The 21,144-nt window shown below is 44.4% G+C and overlaps 1 protein-coding gene and 1 long non-coding RNA gene across 3 annotated transcripts in view; one reads left to right on the top strand and one right to left on the bottom strand.

The window, feature by feature from the left end:
* rgma (repulsive guidance molecule BMP co-receptor a) overlaps positions 1-9,868 on the bottom strand; it is a 28,659-nt gene extending 18,791 nt beyond the window's left edge. Inside the window, exons 1-3 of the mRNA XM_086028790.1 lie at positions 9,767-9,868; positions 3,195-3,329; positions 127-269 (exon numbers count right to left, since the gene is read on the bottom strand). The gene's annotated coding sequence lies outside the window, so the exon portion shown is untranslated. The remainder of the gene's footprint in view (positions 1-126; positions 270-3,194; positions 3,330-9,766) is intronic.
* LOC147149259 (uncharacterized) overlaps positions 1-21,144 on the top strand; it is an 88,665-nt gene that overhangs the window by 10,154 nt on the left and 57,367 nt on the right. The gene's annotated exons all lie outside the window — the stretch shown is intronic.

Raw genomic sequence — 21,144 nt, 5'->3', positions numbered from 1 at the left:
AAAATAGGGAAAATAGCCACATATCGATTGTGGAATGCGCTGTGCTGACTATGACGTGACGAGCGGACGTCTACAAGCGGACCGTGCCCTCATAGCTGAAGTCGTACGACAAGGACGAGATGTCACCTTGTGTTTAGTCAGGTGTTTGTCGAGCAGCGCGATGATGATGGAGCCTGTTGACTCTAACTGACGGCTATGCGCATCAACACCTCACGCGGTGTCAGTCTTGAAAAGTTGTGGAACAGGAAGAGACTTGACCCCCCTTCCCCCTAAAAAAAGAAAAAAAAAAAATTCAATTGCTAGAGACAAAATAACATCGGTGAGTCATAGTTGCCTTCAGGCCAAGTTGATCTTTTCTGTCTCAACTTGCAGGCTGGTCGGCTCACCAGTGAGTTTAATTAAAGCAAGGCTGGAAATAATTGACAGTTATTTCATCTGATTGTAAAGATTATTCATGACTGCACAGTTTAGAAATCCTAAACAATACATTTAAGACACAGACTCATTTTGTAGTGATGTGCAATCGTGTCATATTTTGTTCAGTTGACTTCACATTCCAAAGGAGATGCTGCCAACATTTCATACAACCGAAAATATCGATGGTTCGTGATCCCTCCCTTTCAAGTGGAAGTGTTTCAACTTGCCGCGCTACGATCTAACTTAACATCAAAGCGCGACTGAGATGTAAACCTAGAAATTTGTTATTGGGCCGTTATCCCGAAAGCCTTTTGCATCTTTTTTTCTGTTATATAAATGCAAATACAAATGAGGCTAATCAACGATGCAAATCACATTCGCGTCAGGCCTTTGTCATCCGCCAGTCAAATGAAGGGCGTTTTTTTGTTTTGTTTTGTTTTCGGTTTTAATAATTAACCTCGAGGACATTCTACGGCTGGATTTAAATGGGCTCAACATCGATGTCGTTTTTCCTGCGATAATCAAACGACACCTGCTTGAGCTCCAGTCCACGAATAACCGCGTTCCACACCCGTGGGGCTCCTTTTGCTCTGACTGTAAGCAGTGGCTAAAAAAAAAAAAAAAAAAAAATGCTAGCTTCCTCATTCATTTTAATGGTAGCACTGCCCTGGAAGAAAGAGCGGCAGAGTCAGAGAAATCGCCTCTGGCAACAACCGCTTAACAGCTCCATTTAAAAGTTGGTTTGGGCTCAGCATTTTTGCCATTCTGCGAAACGGCACTACTAGCATGGCGGGATGAAAATAGCGAGTCAAATATCTCACTTCAAGAGACGTTATGCTTCTTCTGCCTCGTTTGTTCAGCATTCACCGATTCAAGTATGAACATTTTCAGCTCCTCTTTGAATCCTGCAGCCACGCCGATGATCATCAATAGATAGCATTCAAGGTTCATCAAATGAAAAGGGCAATGTTTCTTCTCATCTGCAGCATAAAAACGGGGCGCAAATCTTTGATGATAAACTCAAAATGACTCCTTTGTGTCAGGACTCGGGGGTCGAGAATGCATACAGTTTCGGGAGGGATTTCCAGATGGCTCGCACATGTTCGCTGTCTTTCCAGCTGTGATGGATGTTTTTTTTGTTATTTTTTTCACAGTAAGGTGAGCTGCACTCGTGATCTTCGCTACATCTTTGCAGCAAATTCCACCCTAACATCACTGGCCAACACTCGCCAGACTAATTAGGTCATAACGCGTTTAAATGGGAATGGTCTTAACACAAAACTAGAGTTCATTTTATTTGTCTTCAAATATGGCCCACTTTGGACACATCCGGGATGCTGGTTGACCTCCAATTTGTAGATTTCGGAGAGTCCACCGGTCACTCGTGATTTTATCTGCCAAACTGTTTCTGCTGCAATGCATCTCAGCGCCGAGAATTCTGCTCCTCACCGTTCTTTGCTCTGCTCGCTTGCATTTTCGAAATATTATAGCAGTAAAAATGGAGGACGTGAGCAATCAAGCATCGCTTTTACAATCCCCCTTTATACACTGGCCTAATATAGCTCTCGCAAGTCTTCAGCTGTGGCCAACACAAAGCCCGTAATGTGGCGTTAACCTTTCCCTAGCGCTTTATTGATCTGTCTCTTGTAGTCATTCGAATCTATGCGCGCCCTTGCATGTATACATTTCCTGCATTATTCATAGTGCTACTATTAATCCAAGGCCTCCTCTAGTTGCGCCTGCGACTCTCCCCGGAAGCAACCGTCAACTGCCTGTAAGGTTTTAACACAATGGAGGCTGCAAACATCTTTTAAGGCATCCATTTGGGATCTGCAGCGGGAGACAGCTGAACTGCGACCTGGCAGGGAAAGCCACGACGGATGCAGAAAGCATGAGGGCCGACTCAAAAGAGAACCGGACGATCCGGGGATGAGACCTCAGACCTCAGACTGACCTGCCGCACCATTGCACCATATCCAGCGTCTCGATTCTTTGCCAAAGTAAATAGGCCGGAGTGAACGGTGCAGCTGAGTTTTGACATTACAGTTATTCTTATCGACAGCCAATGCTGCTGAAAGTCAACAATAACAAATAGTCCTCCAAATATGAATCGTCAACTCCCTTGGCGGAGGTAATGAAAAGGCCCGCAATCTGACCATTCATAGGCCATTCATCCGTTCCCGCTGCTTCAAGTTGTCTGACTCAGAGCCTCCACGTTGGGAGGCGTACAAAGTGACCGATGCCGATTGGACTCGATGGCCCTTGCTGTTCTTTGGTTGCAAAACAGTCAAGAGACGACCGGTCATGCTTTGCGATGTTCCGTGAGCTCAGCAATGAAACCCTCAAGTCGCCTGGCTATTTGAAATGAAAGACATCCGACTTTGTTTGCCCATAACACTCTGGATTATGGGTTCAACCGTTTGCCTCCTGGCCACTGGCTAATTCCACGTTAAAATTTCACTTCGGATGCCGACAGATCGGGCGCGCTCAGCGCCGCTCGTGGCGCGATCTTGTGCAGCGCGTCCGGCCTGAATTTCCCGGACGCTTCAAACCGTTTTAAATTGGCGAGAAAATGGATGCGACGAGTTTGAGAGTCTCTCGCTGTGGCTGCGATGTTTCTGCCTCTTCTAATCCTCGACACAAAGCCTGGATGAGCATCATCGTCGGCGTGTGTCAAAATGGCAGGCTTAAGAAAGAAGCAGGCCCTGGCTTGCGTGTGTGTTGCCTTTTGCCGCAGCGATGGAAACTTGGCAGACTATGACAGTTGACTTACTTACAGTAACATGGAGGAGTAGAGCTGCTAGGTTCTGTGTGGGAGCTTGTCTCAAACAAAGGAACCACCCATTCTTGGGTGCTTTCACCATCGGATTGTTCAATTTTCAGGAAATGTGTTCCGCTTCGATGCTCCCCTTCTAGAGAGTAGAATGGAGAGAAAAAACAAAAAGAGAATGTCACATAATTCATCACATGACATCATAATGAGCCGGAGATTTATTATTTGTTGCGGAGTGTTCCGGTCGTTTGGGGCAGAAAATTTGAATAGAAGATCAAACAAAAGTATTGTGGACTTTTGGAACCAAGAGGCTAATAAAACCGCTGGAACGGAGAGTGCGGGTGGTGGTATGCATGGTGAGCAGAGAGCGGTGATAGGGCGAGGTCTTGCCAATTCTTGTTTTATCGATATTTTGTTTTGTGATGATTTATGCAAGTAGGTGTGTTGTCTCAGAGGTTTTGGTCACACTTGGCTGCCTGGGTTTTCAACTGAAAGATTTCCTTGTCTATTTCAAAACATGGCGGCAAAAACTCTTACTATGGCTGTGCAAACTGGTTTTCATCATGCTTCGGCACTCAAACACAAGCACAGGCAGGGCTTTTGTGATACTTACAACTGCTTTACCCCAAAAACGTATTCAGTACTGTACACTGTCAGCAAAAACACTTGCTCCGTTTCAATTTTAAATACAAGTGTTTTGTGATCAACTTTCTTAGAACATATTAATGTTGATTTTTACATTTTCATTGACACCGCGTTACGATTTTGCCTGTAAATGGTGCGGGGGGGGAAAAAAAACTCAACATTTCCAATCCGGTCATCTGAAAATGAAATATCCAACCATAAATTTCCGTGGCACCTTCTTGACTTTACTTGACGTAGGATACAATATGGTGTGCAAGGCATTTAGATGCTGCCGTTTGCATTAACTCGGCCGCGCTTCCACTGGAGCTCCCAAAGGCGAACTAATTCTGGCAGCATGCTGCTGGATCACTCCGAGCACCTGTCATCTTACTTCTGCACATGGCCTCGTCTGTCAAACACTTGCTCAAATTCCTGCCTGTACCCCACACATCACCTGCGATTGGCCGCCTTGCTGCCATCGCAGCTGTCAAGCTCAGCGTCGGTGTTAATTAAAGCCATGGACCTCCCAAAAAGCTGTTTATTTCAACCGCTCGCTGTTTCAGTTAAGCGCACTGTGGCCAAAAATGACATGTGCAAAGAGCCCGAGCGTTCCACGCGTTGAGACGTATTCGCGGCTTCAGAAACAAGCTCGACGTCACGTAGTGTACCCATAATGGACTCTTTGAAGTCCTCCGCCTTTATTTGGAGCTTGTTAAAAGGTCTCTCGTTACTTGACGCGCCTTGCTTTTAGATCTTACGTGACATTCCGGCGACCTGTCAAAGCGCCACTCGCACGGGCGCGGATCAGCCGCAGCAGACCGAGTCAAACACAAGTGTGCAGTGTTTGTGCCCAATTGGATTTTTGTCAACTTCACCCCCGGGGGACTTTTGTTCCCCCCCCCCCCCCCCCCCCCTCAAAGCTGGGATGCATCTGCTGCTGCGCATTGATCCGATCCATCAAGGCACTAGAAGTTTGTAAAGCCTCCCAGTCATTCCCAAATAATACCAAATGCTCTTATCAGACCTCTGAAAATCTGTCAATGACCTATCAAGTTAAAGCTGCTACCCAGATCTCGTCTGTACTCCACATGACCGTTGTTGCTGCATTTCTATCATGACGCGGTGGAGTAATTGCTATTCTTTGATCAATTTCATTGTGACTAATCGTTAAACGTATCTGTGGTGTCGGGCCAAGTCCTCACGAGTCACATTTTGGTGAATTTCATATTTTTTTCAAAAATCGATACCAGGTGGTCAGTTCGCACGCGTGGGTGTTACTTTTACATATTATTGAGCAATCACAAGCGTTGAAATGGCTTGCTCTCTTTCGCCACGCAATGCTAATGGTTGAGCAAACTTGCCATTTTTTGGGGTCTCCTGAAACGTGACAATTTCGGAGGGACGAGGTCTTGGCCCGCCACCGGCGACGTGTGTACCTAAATGTAGAAAAATCTCAAATCCACCAAAGGAATAATGTGCACTGTGACTCTGGTTAGCCTCCGATGCGTTCGAATTGTAAAACAAACGTTCCCATTGATCAACCAATTCATTTAACGCAGACTGTTTTAGAGCTTCATTGAGCGTCCACCGTGTGTATCATTTCTGAAGAACCTTTGGAAAAATACTCTTGACTCTAAAGAGACTAGAATGTCTTTGTTATTCTCTTGAATATCTTCCCGAGATTCGACTCCTGCCAGACGGACTTTTGATGTTGCTGGAATGTCTCATGTCTTAGTCTGGTTGTCGTTGTGGCTCCGATTTTTCTTTTCATGCTCAAACACCAGGAGCTAAGCGGAGCCTTGACTTTGGCTCAAACATCTGATCCCAAGTCAGGCCTCCACCATATTTACCAACAGGGTTCTGACACTCTTTCAAATTAGCCAGCAATGAAGCGCTATTTGCCTTGAATAGTCTTTGTCCCTCTGACTGAAGGAGTTCCTGAAAAGAAAAGAAAAAAAACCCGTCCGGTTCTCTAAAAGCCCCCATTCAGGCCGAACGAAAAGATTTTTCCCATGCCCAGTGTTCTCACACTGGTGCTCGCATCTCAAATAAACCTCCTATGGATTCCAAACTTGAGAGAATGGGCTTTGGGGGAGGGCAGCAGCAGGTTGAAGGACCAAAGAGAGGGGAAGGGGGATGTGTGCCCAATAGAGCGTTTTATAGAGATGCTGATTTCTCATTCACTGGCCCTCTGTAAAGACACAAACCCAGTGGAATGCACATTGAGTGCTACGATTCTCATTCAGGGACCATCGTGCATCAGTGTATGAATTGAAAGAGAGTTCCCCTGGTGGGAACATTGTGACCCCGAAGAACTTGATGAAAAAATTGCCGCGGTTCCATGATTGGGGTGTATTGTTGAGGGGAACTCCGCTTCTCACCTGCACGGAAAAACAGAAAAAGCCAGCCCTCTTGAGGTGTTTACACTAAGCCCTCTTCTGCCTTTCCAGTGGAGCAAAGAAAGAACACCAATGTTGCCTGAAAGTGCGGAAATGCACCGTACAATCGAGATCTTAATCAGGCCCTTCTCTAGAAAGATGGATGCCATATCGCATATGTTTTCCCTTTCTTTTTTTTAAAATTTGCGGTAGATCCCAATGAACACACTATTAGTTTGAGGATTGTCACAACAGAAAGCCGTCAAAGCACACCTGACAAAACCACCACCCATTTGCATGAAGTTGGATTTAGTGCACAGTGCATACTTTTTGTATTTGCGTGTTTGACTGTTTGTTCCATCCAATAACCTTTACTTCCATTTTACTATCTGAAGTGTCTGAAGCTGTCAAATCTGGATTTGGAACACAGAGCAAATAATCAACCATGTATCAACCTGCTTGTGATAAAAAATGTAACTTGGGGCACCCTTAAGTCAAGGTACCGTTTTACTGTATTATGTGGAAACTAAAGCTTGTAAAGTTGCTCCAATGTTTTTGTTTCGGGGGCTCCAAAAGCTGCCAAAAAGACATTTTTCCAGCTAACGTAATCTTTACTTTTAATCTCGCGGATTGGCTACTACAGCGTGCCTCGTCTTATTCTTCCTTGACTGACTCGTGCACGTTTTGGAAGCGCTGGGAGACTACACAGAGTTCCAGTTGACGAGACTGTTAAACACATGTTGAATTGAAGGCAGATATTCAGCGAGGAGCGGCGCCAAAAATAACAACGGTTTAAAGGGGGAAAAAAAATGGCCTAATGGGTGCATGGCATTCGGGTTTAGTCCATGCGAGCTGCTATAGGAAAGTGCCGCGTATGCGTTTCACGTACGAACAAGCCTGGGAGTCCAGCGAACGCATCGTTAAAGCTAGCTGGAGATTGCAGCCAGTGACAGCTCACTGGCTCGCGCTCAGTCAAAAGGGGTTTCCTGGGTGATATGACTATTTGTGCCGCTTGGCGTGGGGCGTTCGCATTAGTGATGCTCTTTTATACAAAGTGCAATGAGTCCGCAGACTGAGGACTGCTTTGTAGGCAGACAAAGGTTAGGGTTTTTCTTCCGCACCCCCCCGCCCCGCTTGCTGAGTCCTTGTGGTCCACTTGCCTTTGAGAAGAAGACTCAATGTAGTTTATTCACGTCTGGTTTTATTATAATTGTTCGTTGTCTTTAAGTTGGATAGCGAGGGGTTAACCAGATGCATATTTGCGCTGTGAATCTTTGAGTGACTCATGATTTGCCAATGATGGCGTTACACAAAATGTGTGGTACTGGATATGTTTGTATATTCCCTAAGGCATATTTGAATATTTTTGTAAAACAAGAAAAAATTCTAAATCCAAGGACAAGAGTCCAATTGCCCTGATTCCAATTTTGCGTATTACCACAATCTGCATGACTTTGAACCAAAATGGACATCAACATTTTTTTTAAATTAAAACTAAGCACGCTGGTGGTTTTTTTTTCAACTGATATTGTGAAATGTAGTAAAAAATTATTTGGGCAATTACGCTATTAGGCTAACCAAAAGTCATTGTGGTGTTGTTCAGATCTCAAACTTCTTCAACTAAGACTGTCCATCTCATTTTACGTTAGCATAGATCAACTTGTTGACATAACAATTAGCTGGATTGCTCACGCTTCTTATCACACCACTTTAAAAATTCAAAACTTCGCCCCCATGCAATTTGCGTCTAATACATAAGGTGTTGTCAAATTGCAATTCAAGCATCACCGTCAACATGTTCGGAAACCACCCCGGGTGTCACCTTTGAGCTGTTTATCCTAGCGGCGTTCAATTTGATGTGTTGGCAACACAGAGAAAAGATCATTTTCATCTAACGCGCAAGCTAACCACACAGCCTTAAATCATAATAGACGATGAGCAGATAATGAATGTAGAGGCAACCAAAGTGAATTAGTAGTGTTTAGTGTCTCAGGGTGATGCGCCGAAGCACCGCTAATGATTTTAACGCACATGGCTGCAGCCTGGCAACTGGCTTCCCAAAACACTGAGCAGAAAATTAGCCCCCAGGGTGGTCTCAGCGCTCTAATTGGACCCTCACCAGGGTATAACCTTGGCTAGCATGGCACACTGGACACAATCGCGCGCACACACACTTAAAGCCGGAGCGAGAAAGTTTATCATTAAAAAGGGGCTAAATGAAAGGAGGGCTCTGTTTGGAGATCAGACAACATTATTTGCGGCAAACTCTTGAAGACGCATCCGCTCCCTGCCGAGGTGCGCGGTTGGCGTTCAGATTGACAGCAGTTGCTTTGTTGAGGCGCTTTTAATCGTGTGGAAAAAAAAAATCATGCTCTGTTTCCATGTACTCATAATTGGCATACAACAATGCACAGGGATGTCAAAGCTTTAAAAGGAACGGTTCTGTTACAATGAAGAATGAATTGAAATTTCACCTTAATTTATTTGGACGGATGTAACGTTATGAGAAATCAAATATTGTTCGAATAAAGTAGAATAAAGAGATCGTCGTAATTGTAGCGACTGTATGTCAAACTTTCCGCACACTACCAGGGTAAGTCAAATCAAAAATTGCCTTCTGATGAATATTGCGTTTGTACAATATGAATTAAGCAGCAAAATCCACCCGTTTTTATCCATCTGAGGGGGTAGCCCGGCAGCCATTTGGCACTTGCTGCCTACTGAAACCGACATCACAGTGCTCAAGGGCTCAACTTGCCAACGTCACATGAGCAAACTCAAAAACAGTTGAGCCGTGACGGTTGTGACCTGAAAATTCCCTAGACACTCCCACAAGAGTGTGTTGATTTCATCTTCATGAAATGTTCACTGGCTCGGTCCAGTCATCGTCCGCAAGTTATGCGGTGGCCCGACACGGGGCCACCGAGCCACCGTTAATGTCGGGACCTGCATAAACCGACTCCTAAAAAGATTTCATTAGATCCGATGTTTGTTGCTTTTTTTTAATGTCTTTACAGTAGGTGTCAACTCAGCACAGCATTCACATACAAAATTCAGTCTGCTAAAGTATAATTTTTACACAGCAGGCTTTGAGCCCTGCCGTGCTGGGCTTCGACCTCCCAGATTAAACTCTTGTGGTCATTAGTCAACATGTTTGTGTTATTTTTGTAAAGTGACACAGCTGAACATACGGGACGCTGACGCGCACGCCAAAGAATTTCCTAACAAACAAAAGAGGTCAAATCTGCGCTAGCAGCAACACAACCTGACAAATGTCATCGTGGCAATCACACGCTCTCTACTTCAATTATTGATTCTTCATCTGAAATCCACAGCAGATTGCCCCTCCCCCCCCCTTCTACCTCAGCCGTATCAAAAACATTATCTGTCGTATTATAAAATAGAATGCACCGCTGCAGGTCTTGTTGCTTTCACTTTGAAAACAAAAGACATGGTTTTCTGTCCGACTCTTTTAAAAATGCTGTTTTATCAAGCCAAAATACGTGATTAGAAAATCATATTTTATACGGACATTTATACGTGCTTTATAAGGACTTTCCGGGCAGTAGCTCACTTAGTCTGATGTTGAGTCAGTCGGTTTTGACGAAGCCAAAGGCGCACGAGGAGGAGGCGGCGGCGGCGGCGGCGGCGGTCCGCAGGCGCTGGCCTCAGGTGTGAACAGGTGTTTGGGTTCACTGCCATGTTGGAATGGGAGCTGTTCCAGGTGCACAGCTGCAGGGTGTGGCTCTCACTCATAGCACCGAGCATTCCCTGCCCGTGTTGAAATAGTGCAACTGAGACGGGCGGAAGAAGCAGGCTGGCTGAAATATGTACATGAGTGTAATCTTGCATTGTCATAATCTAAAACAGGGGTGGGGTAGCAAAATCTCTTGTGAAAAAGGGACGAGCATTTCAAAGCCATTTCGGGCGCGCGCGTCTGTATCGTCACACAGCTTTCACGCAAGCTGAGGGTCTATTTCCGGGTACGGTATGCACCGTGTCAGGTACATGTCAAGTCGTGGATTTGATCCCAGTTGGTCTCTTTATTCTTGTTCACGTCCTATTTCAAGTGTCATTTTCTTGCCATGGTGCAGTCCAAGCTGGGTTCGAATGCATCACGCAGTGTACAGCAGGCATTCGTGTTCTTGAGAAGTACGTTTTGTCTTTGTTGCTCGTGCAGTTTGTATTATTCGTCCGTTATTTGTAAATGTCATACCTTTATTTAAATGTTGTTTGATTCTATTTGCCAAAGTTTATTTATTGAAAAATAAATGTTATTTATATTTTTTAGGTTCTACCATTAAAACTACCATAATATAATCATAGACACACATGTAAATGTTCCAACATATGTTGCGGGCGATACCGGTACAGATTCTTAGGTAGCAGGTATCGGCACTGTACCGGATCAAATGTGAAAGGCACCCGTTCCTATAACCGCTCTTGTTGAAAGATCTCATTGAACTCCTTTCAAACATGTCTCACTTGTGGCTCGGTTTGGTTGAGAGCAAGTCGGCAGGTGTACAATCTGCAAGTCTTCAATCAATGGTCAGAGCGGTTGAGTGCCGGCGCGCAGCTTTGGTTCTGTGTTTTAACGAAGAAATGGATCCGTGTCACTTGCGCTGGAAGCCCGCGCGTGCCGTCAGGGGACATTGATGCCAGGACGCCATCGCGAGTTGGTCGAATGGATTTCCCATTCGGTAGCGGTCATTCACAATTCGTATACACTCTAGTCCCACCGGTCCAATTGACTGCGCGACAAGTATGCCAGACGAGCCGTCTGACCTTTCATGTCCTTGCGAGACTTGATGCTGTGTTATGTATTTTGCGGTTGATTGTTTTTTTTTTTTTTTCCCTTTTTTTTCCCCCTATTCCATTGAATTTGAACAAGTTCCTTCTCTCCAATAACACCGTTTCAATGTGTGTTCTTGCTCTGTTGGATAGCATTCCCCCTATAACCTCTCAGAGCTACTTTCGCCACATGTCCTGTTGAGAAACAAAGCTTCGAGGCGCTGTCAGAGTTGAAATAGGCACAGGGAATGTCAATTTCCGCCAGCGGACTCGGGACATTTTCTTTCCTGCAGGGGGAGATTAGACGGATGTCAAATCTCAGTTCCAGTGTGCTCAGGACAAACTATGCTGAATGAGAATGGAATGTAGTATAGTGAATCGTAGTCACAGATATCACAAATGCCAAATTACGGTCCTCACTATGCTGACGTGGTTCACTCTTTATGGCAAGGTCTATTCCTCTCTGGACCAAATCGGCGCAAAAATAATGCCAAAGGATAGCAGCACTGCGCATCAGAATGCGTTACTTGCTCGCTACCAAGCGACTCCAGGGTCGATTTAAAAGACATCGCCAAGCGGCAGCACACATCATTATGCTCATAACAACTCATTTGGAGAGTCAGGGCGAGGGCAGCGGCAAGTATTGCAAAGCAGCCTGGCAGGCTTAAGTAAACGGCATCTTGGACAGCTCGTCGTTACGGGACTGCGGGAGAAGGAAGGTTCACGTTGGTGATGGTGGCGGGGTTTGAATCGCGTTTATCTTGTTCACACACTCTTAGATTTCTTCCTTGACTTTATTTGCCCTTGCTCATTAGCATTTTTTTTTTTTTGTGTCCGCCTTGCCCCATGGCACATCAAATAACTCTCTGCTTAGGCAAGATAAGACATGTTGGCGTTCTAGAAATCTGATATTCTGCACTCGATCAACTCACAAGAGCACTTTGACACAATGTTTGAAACAACTTGCAATACTGTGTTCGCATCAGAAAATCAGTATCGCTTTGATCGATTTGTTTCCTAGCGCCACATAATTGCTTGGAACAAATCACTGAGCGGGAATCAATGCCGGTTTGGCTCTACGAAATTTCTACGACGATACGACCGGTATCCTTCCATCAAACCGATGCGAATCAAAAGCAACTTTGAGTTTAAATTCAAAAGATTTTCTTGGTTCATTTCTCGTGGAACAAAGGGTTAAACATGTTCGACAACCAAGAAGTCCAGTTAGGGGGGGATTTGTGAATTCCCATGATCGGGATGACTGAGAATCTAGACGAACATTCATCCGATACTATTGTCATTGTTGTCTGCGAAGATTCCAAAGTAACTATTCCAATCTTCTGTCTCCTTTGTTTGAAACAGAGCTGGGGGGGAGGGGTGGGGGGGTCGGATCACGGCGGCTTTCCAGGGGTTCACCCACCAGCTACTCCTTTAAAGCCTTGAGCACCTGTTAAAGGCCATGCAACCTCTGCATCTAATAAACAGCCCAAACTTGTTGATCCTCTTGAATGGCGTTGAGGTCACTTTTCATCTTGCACATCTGTGCTTTCCTGAACATTTCCCCAAAAATCCCCTCGGCAGTTCAATGATCTTCCTCAGCTGTCAGCATGCCCTCGGGCCAGGGCAGCCCGGCTATGTGCTCCAGCTGCAGGCTTTGCTATGGCCCCGGGGCCCCACTGAAGGGCACTATTGTCCATTCATGGGGTTCACTGTGTGAGAGGTCAAATTTGGGGAGAGTCTGCGCAGAGGGCTGACAGGAAATGAAGGTTCACTTGCAGCGCGGGCAATCGCGTGTGAGATTTGAACCGAGACAAATAAGATATTCCATGAATATCTTGAGTAAGTTGTTGTGTGGTTTTTTTAATTTTATTTTTTATTCATATGGACTTCGTGAATGAGCTGAAACTGAATGCAGAGATGACATTATCCTTATAACGTTTCAAAATCCGCCTTCGTCGGCATATGCTGATCTGTTTGCCGCGGGACCTTAAGACGCAGTGTGACTGGGAACGCTGAGCGCCTCACAGATGTGAAGATAAATCTTCATTTCTCACCCCGTTGAACAATTCACTCGGCTTAAGAGGCAACATTTCAGCCAAAGGCACCTTCCAGGATCCCACGAAGCTGCAGAACAAATTGGAGAACAAACAGTCTCCCCGGGTCATTCCCATTATCCTTCACCAGAAGTCGAAGACCTTCGGAGGTGGGCTGCCCGTACCCAACGATGCACAATAACATAAGTTGCCACGCTGACATTTGTCGAATCGTGTTTGTTCGTTTTTTTCTTAACCGCCAGTTAAATGGCAGTACTAGTTAAAAGGCTTTGAACGTCGTTAAGGTCGTTGCCTGCAACTGTGAGGATCCTTGTTCAAAACCATCCGTCCCCAACATCTCACAAAAAAACGTGTCCTTGAGCAAGACACCGATACCCCAAACTGCTCCCCGGGCACCTCTGTAGCCCCCTCCTCCAGTGTGTGTCGCTCAATCATGGTGTGTGTTTGCTGTGTCCACCACTGTGATGGCTCGAATGCACAAGTCAAATTTCATGTATGTCTGTTTGTTCTTGACAAATAAAGATGATTCTTCTTCTCTTGAAATGAGTCTATGAATATCAGCTTAGCCTCAGAAAGATTTTTCAAAGACAAATTTGACTTCACAACCAAATCCAAAGTTTTAGTTACAATACCCATTCTTACATGTATTTGAATTGGGAAACGCTCAATCAGTGAATAACATTGATACCGTACGTTTAATACATTTTACCTTTAGGGGAAGCATTCTCCTGATATGGTCAACATCCAATTAAGGCGGTTAATTGAGCTCGTTTTTTTTTTTTTTTTTTGTGGTTCCCCAAGGAAATCTCCACTTACTCTCCTTTTCAGTTTCCAAACAAAAGCTTGAATTAAGAAAAAAAAAAAAAACACTGCGCCTTGAGGGAATTTTTCAAAAGCACTTACGAAGCTTAACGGAAATAAGAAAGCGGAACTCAGCAGTTGCTTTCAAGCAGGAAACCATTCATGATTTGTTTTTTGTTTTTTTCAACTGGTATCAGACAAGGTCACTTTCTTTCTGTCGAAGACAGTCAGGGGACTAGAGCTAGGACCATGGAAGATTGCGTTGTGACATTAGGCAGTGTTTCTTTTGAATAACAATTAAGACTGAGACATTAACGTTCGGCAGCAGTGATTCGGAGGGAAGTCGGAGGGGAGGCGACTGCACAGACACTGGCTGTTGAGGGATTAATTGGCCAAAAAGGGTCTGAAAGGCAGAGCAAATGACCTTTTCTCTCCGCAGCACTGGCAACTGATAATCAGGCCCAATTAAGCAGGACCCTTGGACACTAATCCTGCTGTGAGTGAGGGAGCCAAACGTTATGGCACACTGCAATGCGCCCTACTCCTCGTGGAGCTAAACCACGAAGCCAAGAGCGGACCAAGCCGCCAGTATTACCTAGCTTGGATCACGAAGAACCACGTGTTTGTATTCCCTCGCATCCAATTGGGTTGCGTCAAGTATTAACATAATGTACCAATCGTCCTTTACCACGATTCGAACGGTCCAATTCGATACATTCAAAAAATATTTGGCGAGCTAAACGGCACCGCCACTGAAGCTGCAAACACAAAGGGTCTCGGTACTAATCCAAGCAGTAACATTTATTTCAATAGTATCGGGGCCGCTTACCAGAGCGTTTTCCGCCTTTAATACTTGGTGACGTTAAATGGTAATGGAGCATCCGAATGTTTAATGTTAATTTAACACACTTGATTACTCGCTAAATGGTGAATTAATTGGCGCCGGTCTAGGTTTTGACATTTGCTGGTTAATGTAGTGCAGAAAGTGCAGCCGTTTAGCATTTTTGACAGAAATTAACATAATGCGAAAAAGGAAAATGTTAGTCTTGCGCATAAAAAGTATTACAAATTGTTCTGTTGTCATTTTTGTGCAAATTATAGCTAACGATTTGCCTGTTTGGATTCTAAATAGTTCTCTGCTTCTACTTCAGTTTGACAACATAATTTCGATAACACGCTGTTGATTTGAGCATTTATGCAAATGGTATTTGTAGTGGAAGTTTAACATTTGTTGCATTTTTGAAACAAATGGCCATTTCTGGTAACGGAATACTGCAAGTGAAACAATGTTGTTGTCTACACGACTAAGCTGTACTTTTGCGGCAACATTGAGTTGTCACCCATGCTGGAAATAACCCACACTTCGAAATGATCATCCGTCAGTTAAAATGAATAGCAGCGTATTAAATGTCAGTCGAGCTGTGGCAGTGTACATGCATCATGTTCAGCTCTGCAAAATCAACATGCCCACCCACAGTTCATTTACCTGTTCCCATGAGTGACTTTTCAATGAAATAGAAATTGCAATCTATCATTATGTGGCAAGGAGAAAGCCTCTGGGGCCAGGCGGGCTGAGCCTTGGAAGTAATGGAACACGTCAAGCAGTAAAGTACAGAAAGAAACCATTGTTTGCATAGTGAAATTCTGTCTGGTCGAGTTTCCGTCTAATAGATGAACTTCATCTGATGTCGGTAAGGCACGCTTGGACGAATCCCGAGAATGAGTTTGAAACATTTGAATCTAGTAACAGTCGGGACAATTTTCACGATCACGATCAGTCATAAATATTTCTGACAACTCACATTTGCAGTTCAGTTTACAAAAGTGAAAGTTGGGTGGCTCTTGGATGTTGATCTAACAAAACTGCGTTTCTACCAAGTGGTTCAGTTTCGTAAAAGTGGCACTGTGGGGGTGTCAAGCTCCACCCTGCACAATCGAACCATACCCCACTACTGCAATCACTAGCACAGCGAAATGGTGCTAAAAAGTCAAAAGAGTTCTGATTAGCTCGGTACGATTTAATAATCAACCGGCGAAAATGCTGAATGCTGACTCGAAGGGAACCAGACTGGTTGCATCGCCTCAAGAATAGACAACAAAAGTATATCATCTTGACTCACTGTGGCATTCAACCAGATGTTCTTCTCCTTAGCGCAAGCTACTGCACCGCTAATGTGATTTTGAAGCTTTTATTTTAAAGCAGAATGACTACATATTGGTGATTTACCAAGACATCTGGTTTTAGAGGAAGCAGTATATTCTAGTTTTGTTCTTTCCTTGACAACGTTACTACAGGGCAGTTCCTGTGATGGCAACCAGCCCAGCGTACAGTATTCTTGAGGCTTTGCTTTTCCCCCTCGTAAGCAAGAGGCAACGCAATGACAGCCGCTCCACGTTTTCTCACATCGTGTAGCAGCACTTTCTAAAAACGCTGGTGTTTGAATTCTTGAACTACTTCACGAGTGCAGTGACCTCTTCCCGATGGGCGGTAAGAATGATTGAAGTAAAACAAGAAATATTCAGTGAGAGAAAGATCAACTGAATGGATCAGTTTGTCGGGACTCGGCAAAGAGTTCAACCTCTTCCTGTTTAGCAACATCTCTTGTTTCCATCAAAGGTCTTTGAGGGTTAAAAGAATAAGAGACGCCGATGCAACGGATGCATCTAACATGACCAAAAAGTGCTCCCCTGAGCAAGCAAGGCAAGAGCAGAGGGAGTACAGGCCGAGGGCAGCCGTCCTCTCAGTGCTCACGACTTTCGGCAGAACTCGATCATCTACACAAAATTGTAAGAGTGTTGAAGCTCAAACGGTTACAAGAGTCGTCCTTCCTTGCCTCGTCTTCCCGTCTTCACTTTATCTGTCTGTTGATCATACTCGACGTTTACACCTGCCAGTGTTCAGCGCAAATTGACTGTAATGAATTTACGCGAACCATTCCGACAAAAGCATCAGGAGCATCCGTATCATTACACCTTTGGGAAATCAGGTTTTTTTTTTTGTTTTTGTTTTACTTTCTAGCTCTCAAAGAGTATCTCCGATGAACTGAATGCGAGCGTTGTGGTTATCAGATGATTGCAGGGATGGCCCTGTGAGGATTTCCAGTCAACTGGCTCCTAATGAGAAAAATCTGCCATGCGAGAAGAAAGTTGGGAATCATGCCGCTTGGATTCAGTGCATCACTTCAGCAAATGTCATTCTTAACCTGTTCAGTCAGAAGTCAAACACCAATTTATTCATATTTTAACGTTTTGTTTCGTGGCTTTAGAAGGTTGATTTATTTATTTATTTATTTATTTATTTTTTGGCGTCACTTGCTGTTGTTGAAAAAGCAAACAGCAGAGAGCGCTTTGAGATTCACTATTTAAGGTCGAGCTGAAATGCGTATGAAGGTCAAGCCCTTTTTTCCTTTGTGGTCACACAAAGGTGGCGACCTCAAGTCAGGAAGCGCTAAATCAATATTCGTTGACATTTGTCGTAAGGTGCAAGGCAGCAGGCGTCAGACAGCAGTGGAGTACGTACAAAGCCGGCGCTTTGGAGAAGACTGACAGGCCCCGGAGTGACCATTAGACCCCACAGTGCTTGAAGAGTGAACAGTTGGAGACGAGCTGCATGCTTTTCATGTAGAATACACGACAGGAAATCCAGTTGAATAAACCAGTCAGAGAACAAAGGATAATGGCGAGCTTTAGCGTACAATACAGAATTGAATGGGCACACATGTGACCAGAATAGAGGGAAAAGAACCATATTTTCCAACTCTATTTATGCAGATACACATTGTTGGGGCTGAATATAAACGCACAAGGTAATAAATTTGCCCATGTTTTGGCATGAAGTTCATTGGATGTGGAAACAAAGACTGAAGATTTAATGTAGAAAATGTCACATGTGATCATAAAACAAAGCCCATGCAAATGAATAGCGCCAGGAAAAAAGAAGCCTCTCTCTTGTTCACATGAAGGTTGTTTTAACTTTTGTGTTGACGGATGGATTTTTGGCACAGTGTCGTGAAGCACAAAAGCCTGCCGTTGCTTATCTGTTCACCCCAGAAAATAATGTCAGGCCTCCACCGCCTTTGCATTTAGACAAAAAGCTAGCAAAGAGTGCGCTACAGTCAGATACTTGTCACTATTTGTGAAACAACCATAATGACACGGCTAATCTTGAAGAACCTGTAAAGTGTATTCAGAGATTTGTTTACAAATACATTATACATGTTTATAGATAACTGCAGAAAACACGTGCAAAGACTGAGAACTATGTAGTACTCGGTTGTGAAGATATAGCATTAAGCTTAATTGCGACGGGCAGATAACTAGCTAGCCAGCTATGCCCACGCGGATAGTCCGCTGGCAAAGCCGCTCGCTATTGGCCGTGAGTGTGTCCTCGTCACGCGGAGAAAGGCGGAAGGGCGTGGGGGAAACAGTCCATGTCCGACTTGACAGTCAGCGTGTGGACACGGGCTTCGAGATGTGGGATATATTCCTGCCACCCCAGGCCTTAAACTGAGACGTTTTGGGGACTTAAATATGTAAATATCTCCGAGACATCGGAAAGATGCTAGACAAAGTAGCGTCCATTTTTCCAGGTCATAGAAGTGGTATCTGATTGACAGTTGAGCGGGCGGGGTTTCAGTGCATTCAGCGGACACGCCCACTGCATTCAAGAGCCGAGAGAATGGCTGGAGATTTCCCCAATCTGACGCACAATTTTTCATGATTGCTAATTTTTTTTTTTTTTATTATTCAAACATGGCAGGATTCTTGACAAAACTCTCGTCTGTGCTGTGTCAAATTAAGAAGACATTTATTTTCACTTTGCAAGGACTTTAACATGAAAAGCTAAAGGTTCGGGCATTGAAGTCAAGATGTCCTTTTAAAACGGGGTTTGCAGTATAAATCCTGAATTCATTTTCTTCCCATACTTACAGTGTCAAACCTGAGAAAATGGCAAAAGAAGCTTGTGGCTCAGAATATACATTCTAGCTATACAAGGCCTTCAACAGCTTTATCATGCACGACGGGTCTCTCTGAGTCTGAACTGAGAGCCGTTATGTTATTAAGACCCTGCAAGCCTCGTCAGTGCTGTCTGCTAACAACTCTAATGAAATGGTGATTCATGCAAGCAGACTGATCATTAATGACCGCTGCATTAAGATGTCTCTGTCCGGAAGCAACACGTGGAATATTTACATTTACAATCCATGGTATTAGATTCAGTTTCAGGCTGTGGAACTTATAGTATGTTTGCCATCAATTCAGAGAGCAAAATGAAAAGATCGAAGGTGTATTTTGTATCGCTTTTCACAAATTGTTGTCGAATAGATCCAACTCTCTGTGTGTGAGACAGTCCAGGCTGCCATTTTTCTCTCTCGCCGGTGAAACCTAGGACCAAATCAATACAACACACCAAACAATAGAACACAATGATTTGAGTTTAATACCCTCGACCCGAGAATCGCTAATGTTCCAGTTGCAGACGATCGATCGCAACGCTCGCTTGTCTTTAACTGAAACACACTGTTCGGAGTAATGAGGAATTAAAGTGCATCAAACACTGCTTCGCGCTCTGTGATGCCTGCATTTGACCTAAGCACACAGCCTGTCTACCCGCTAATGTGATTTACAATAACATCAGTCGTAATATGACCGATCCAGGCAACTAGAATCAATCAAAACCGACAGATAAACCTCTATGAATTCGGTCTCACCACCTGTTACCTGCTTGGTAAACCAAAATACGTCTCGACAAGCTTTTTGGGATCAATATCTTTGCTCACTGGTCAACAGCAGGTGCAGCAGGGTATGGCAAAGTAAGAGAAACAGTGCTACTATCATCCATCATCCATTCATCCATTTTCTATAGCAGGTGTCGTCATTAGGTTCCAACTGACTTTGAGCGAGAGGTGCTGTACACTCTGGACTCGTCGCCAGCCAGTCGCAGGGCACGTAAAGACAACGAACGATTTGACACACATTCACACCTACGGACAAGTTAGTCTTCAATGAACCTAACATGCATGCTTTTGTAATGCGGTAGGAAGCCGGAGTATCCTGAGAAATGCCACATAAGCGCAGGGAGAACATGTAAACTTCACAACGGAAAGCCCGAGCTGAAATCCCAGGACTGTGAGGTGCTGCCCTAGCTTTAGCATATGAACAGTCAACCAGGCTACAGCTCACCAGCAAGTAGCCTGGTGTGCTTTAAAGGAGACAGACAACGTCACAAGGCAGGAACTTGATTGGAACCCACATGGAAAGAGGAACGTGGGGAGGCTAAGACGCATTTGGAGAAGATTAGTTAAGATAAAGCCAAGAGAACTGGGCAAACACCTAAAGAAAATTGCTCAAAACCGAATTTGGGTTTGGTTGATGCCTGATGTTCCACACTTAGCATTCGAAAGGAACAACAAGCAGAAGAAGACGACTTTAAAGGGACATGCTGAGTTTAAATTATGACAGGCTAAACATTCAAATTGCTTGCAGGCCGAACTGAAAATGTTTTCTGTTGGCCAACGGTCTCCAGACCACACCAAAACACTAATATTTGATTTGGTCTGCACCTAGTTGGAAAGAGAAAACTGGTAGAGTTTGATTAAAAACGGACAAAAGTATGCTTCAAACAGACTGAGGTAGCGTCTGAATCACCTGACTAATATGTTTACTTTAATAATGCCACAAGGAGAGCTTCTGGCCGTTTGAAACATGCAGAACGCCGTCTTTCGATCCATTCTGTACTTTCATAATTCTTTCAGATGAATACAGTTTTAACGCCGCGCTAATGTGGAAAAGTTTGCTCAGGGCCTGCAGTGTAGCAGCCAACACGTAATTAATTAACCATGTCCTCGGGGTAAAAAAATGACAGCCGCGTTTTAGAGCTTCTATTACAGGGTGTTGAGTTGCAGGCCTTGAGGGGACGTGCCAAATCTCCCCTGCCCCCCTCCCCCGTCAAATCAGATACTTGATAAATATTCAATGACACGTGGGCTTATGGGCAACAGCGGGCTCCGTTTTCCTTGAACACGATGGAAGAATGGCGTGAAGAAGCAACGTAATACAGCAACTCGAGCCAAAGCACAGGTCTGTATCAACACCCCCTCGAGATTGTCCCTGTGATCTCCCAGGCCGTAGACACCAGTGAGAGCAAATGATCACTCCTCGGCCTACGGGTCAACAGTGGGTGCATTCAACATTTCAACTCATTCGTGTGAACCTATCAAAGATACGACGAGGTACCCTTCACGTTTTGGAATCATACCCTTCATATTCTACCCGCCTCCCTGACCTGAGAGTAAAATGTCAATTT

The sequence above is a fragment of the Filicampus tigris genome, chromosome 4 (assembly GCF_054856515.1).
Source record: "Filicampus tigris isolate MCC_2025a chromosome 4, RoL_Ftig_1.0, whole genome shotgun sequence".
NCBI lineage: Eukaryota > Metazoa > Chordata > Actinopteri > Syngnathiformes > Syngnathidae > Filicampus > Filicampus tigris.
This window is presented reverse-complemented; position numbering and strand designations above follow the sequence as displayed.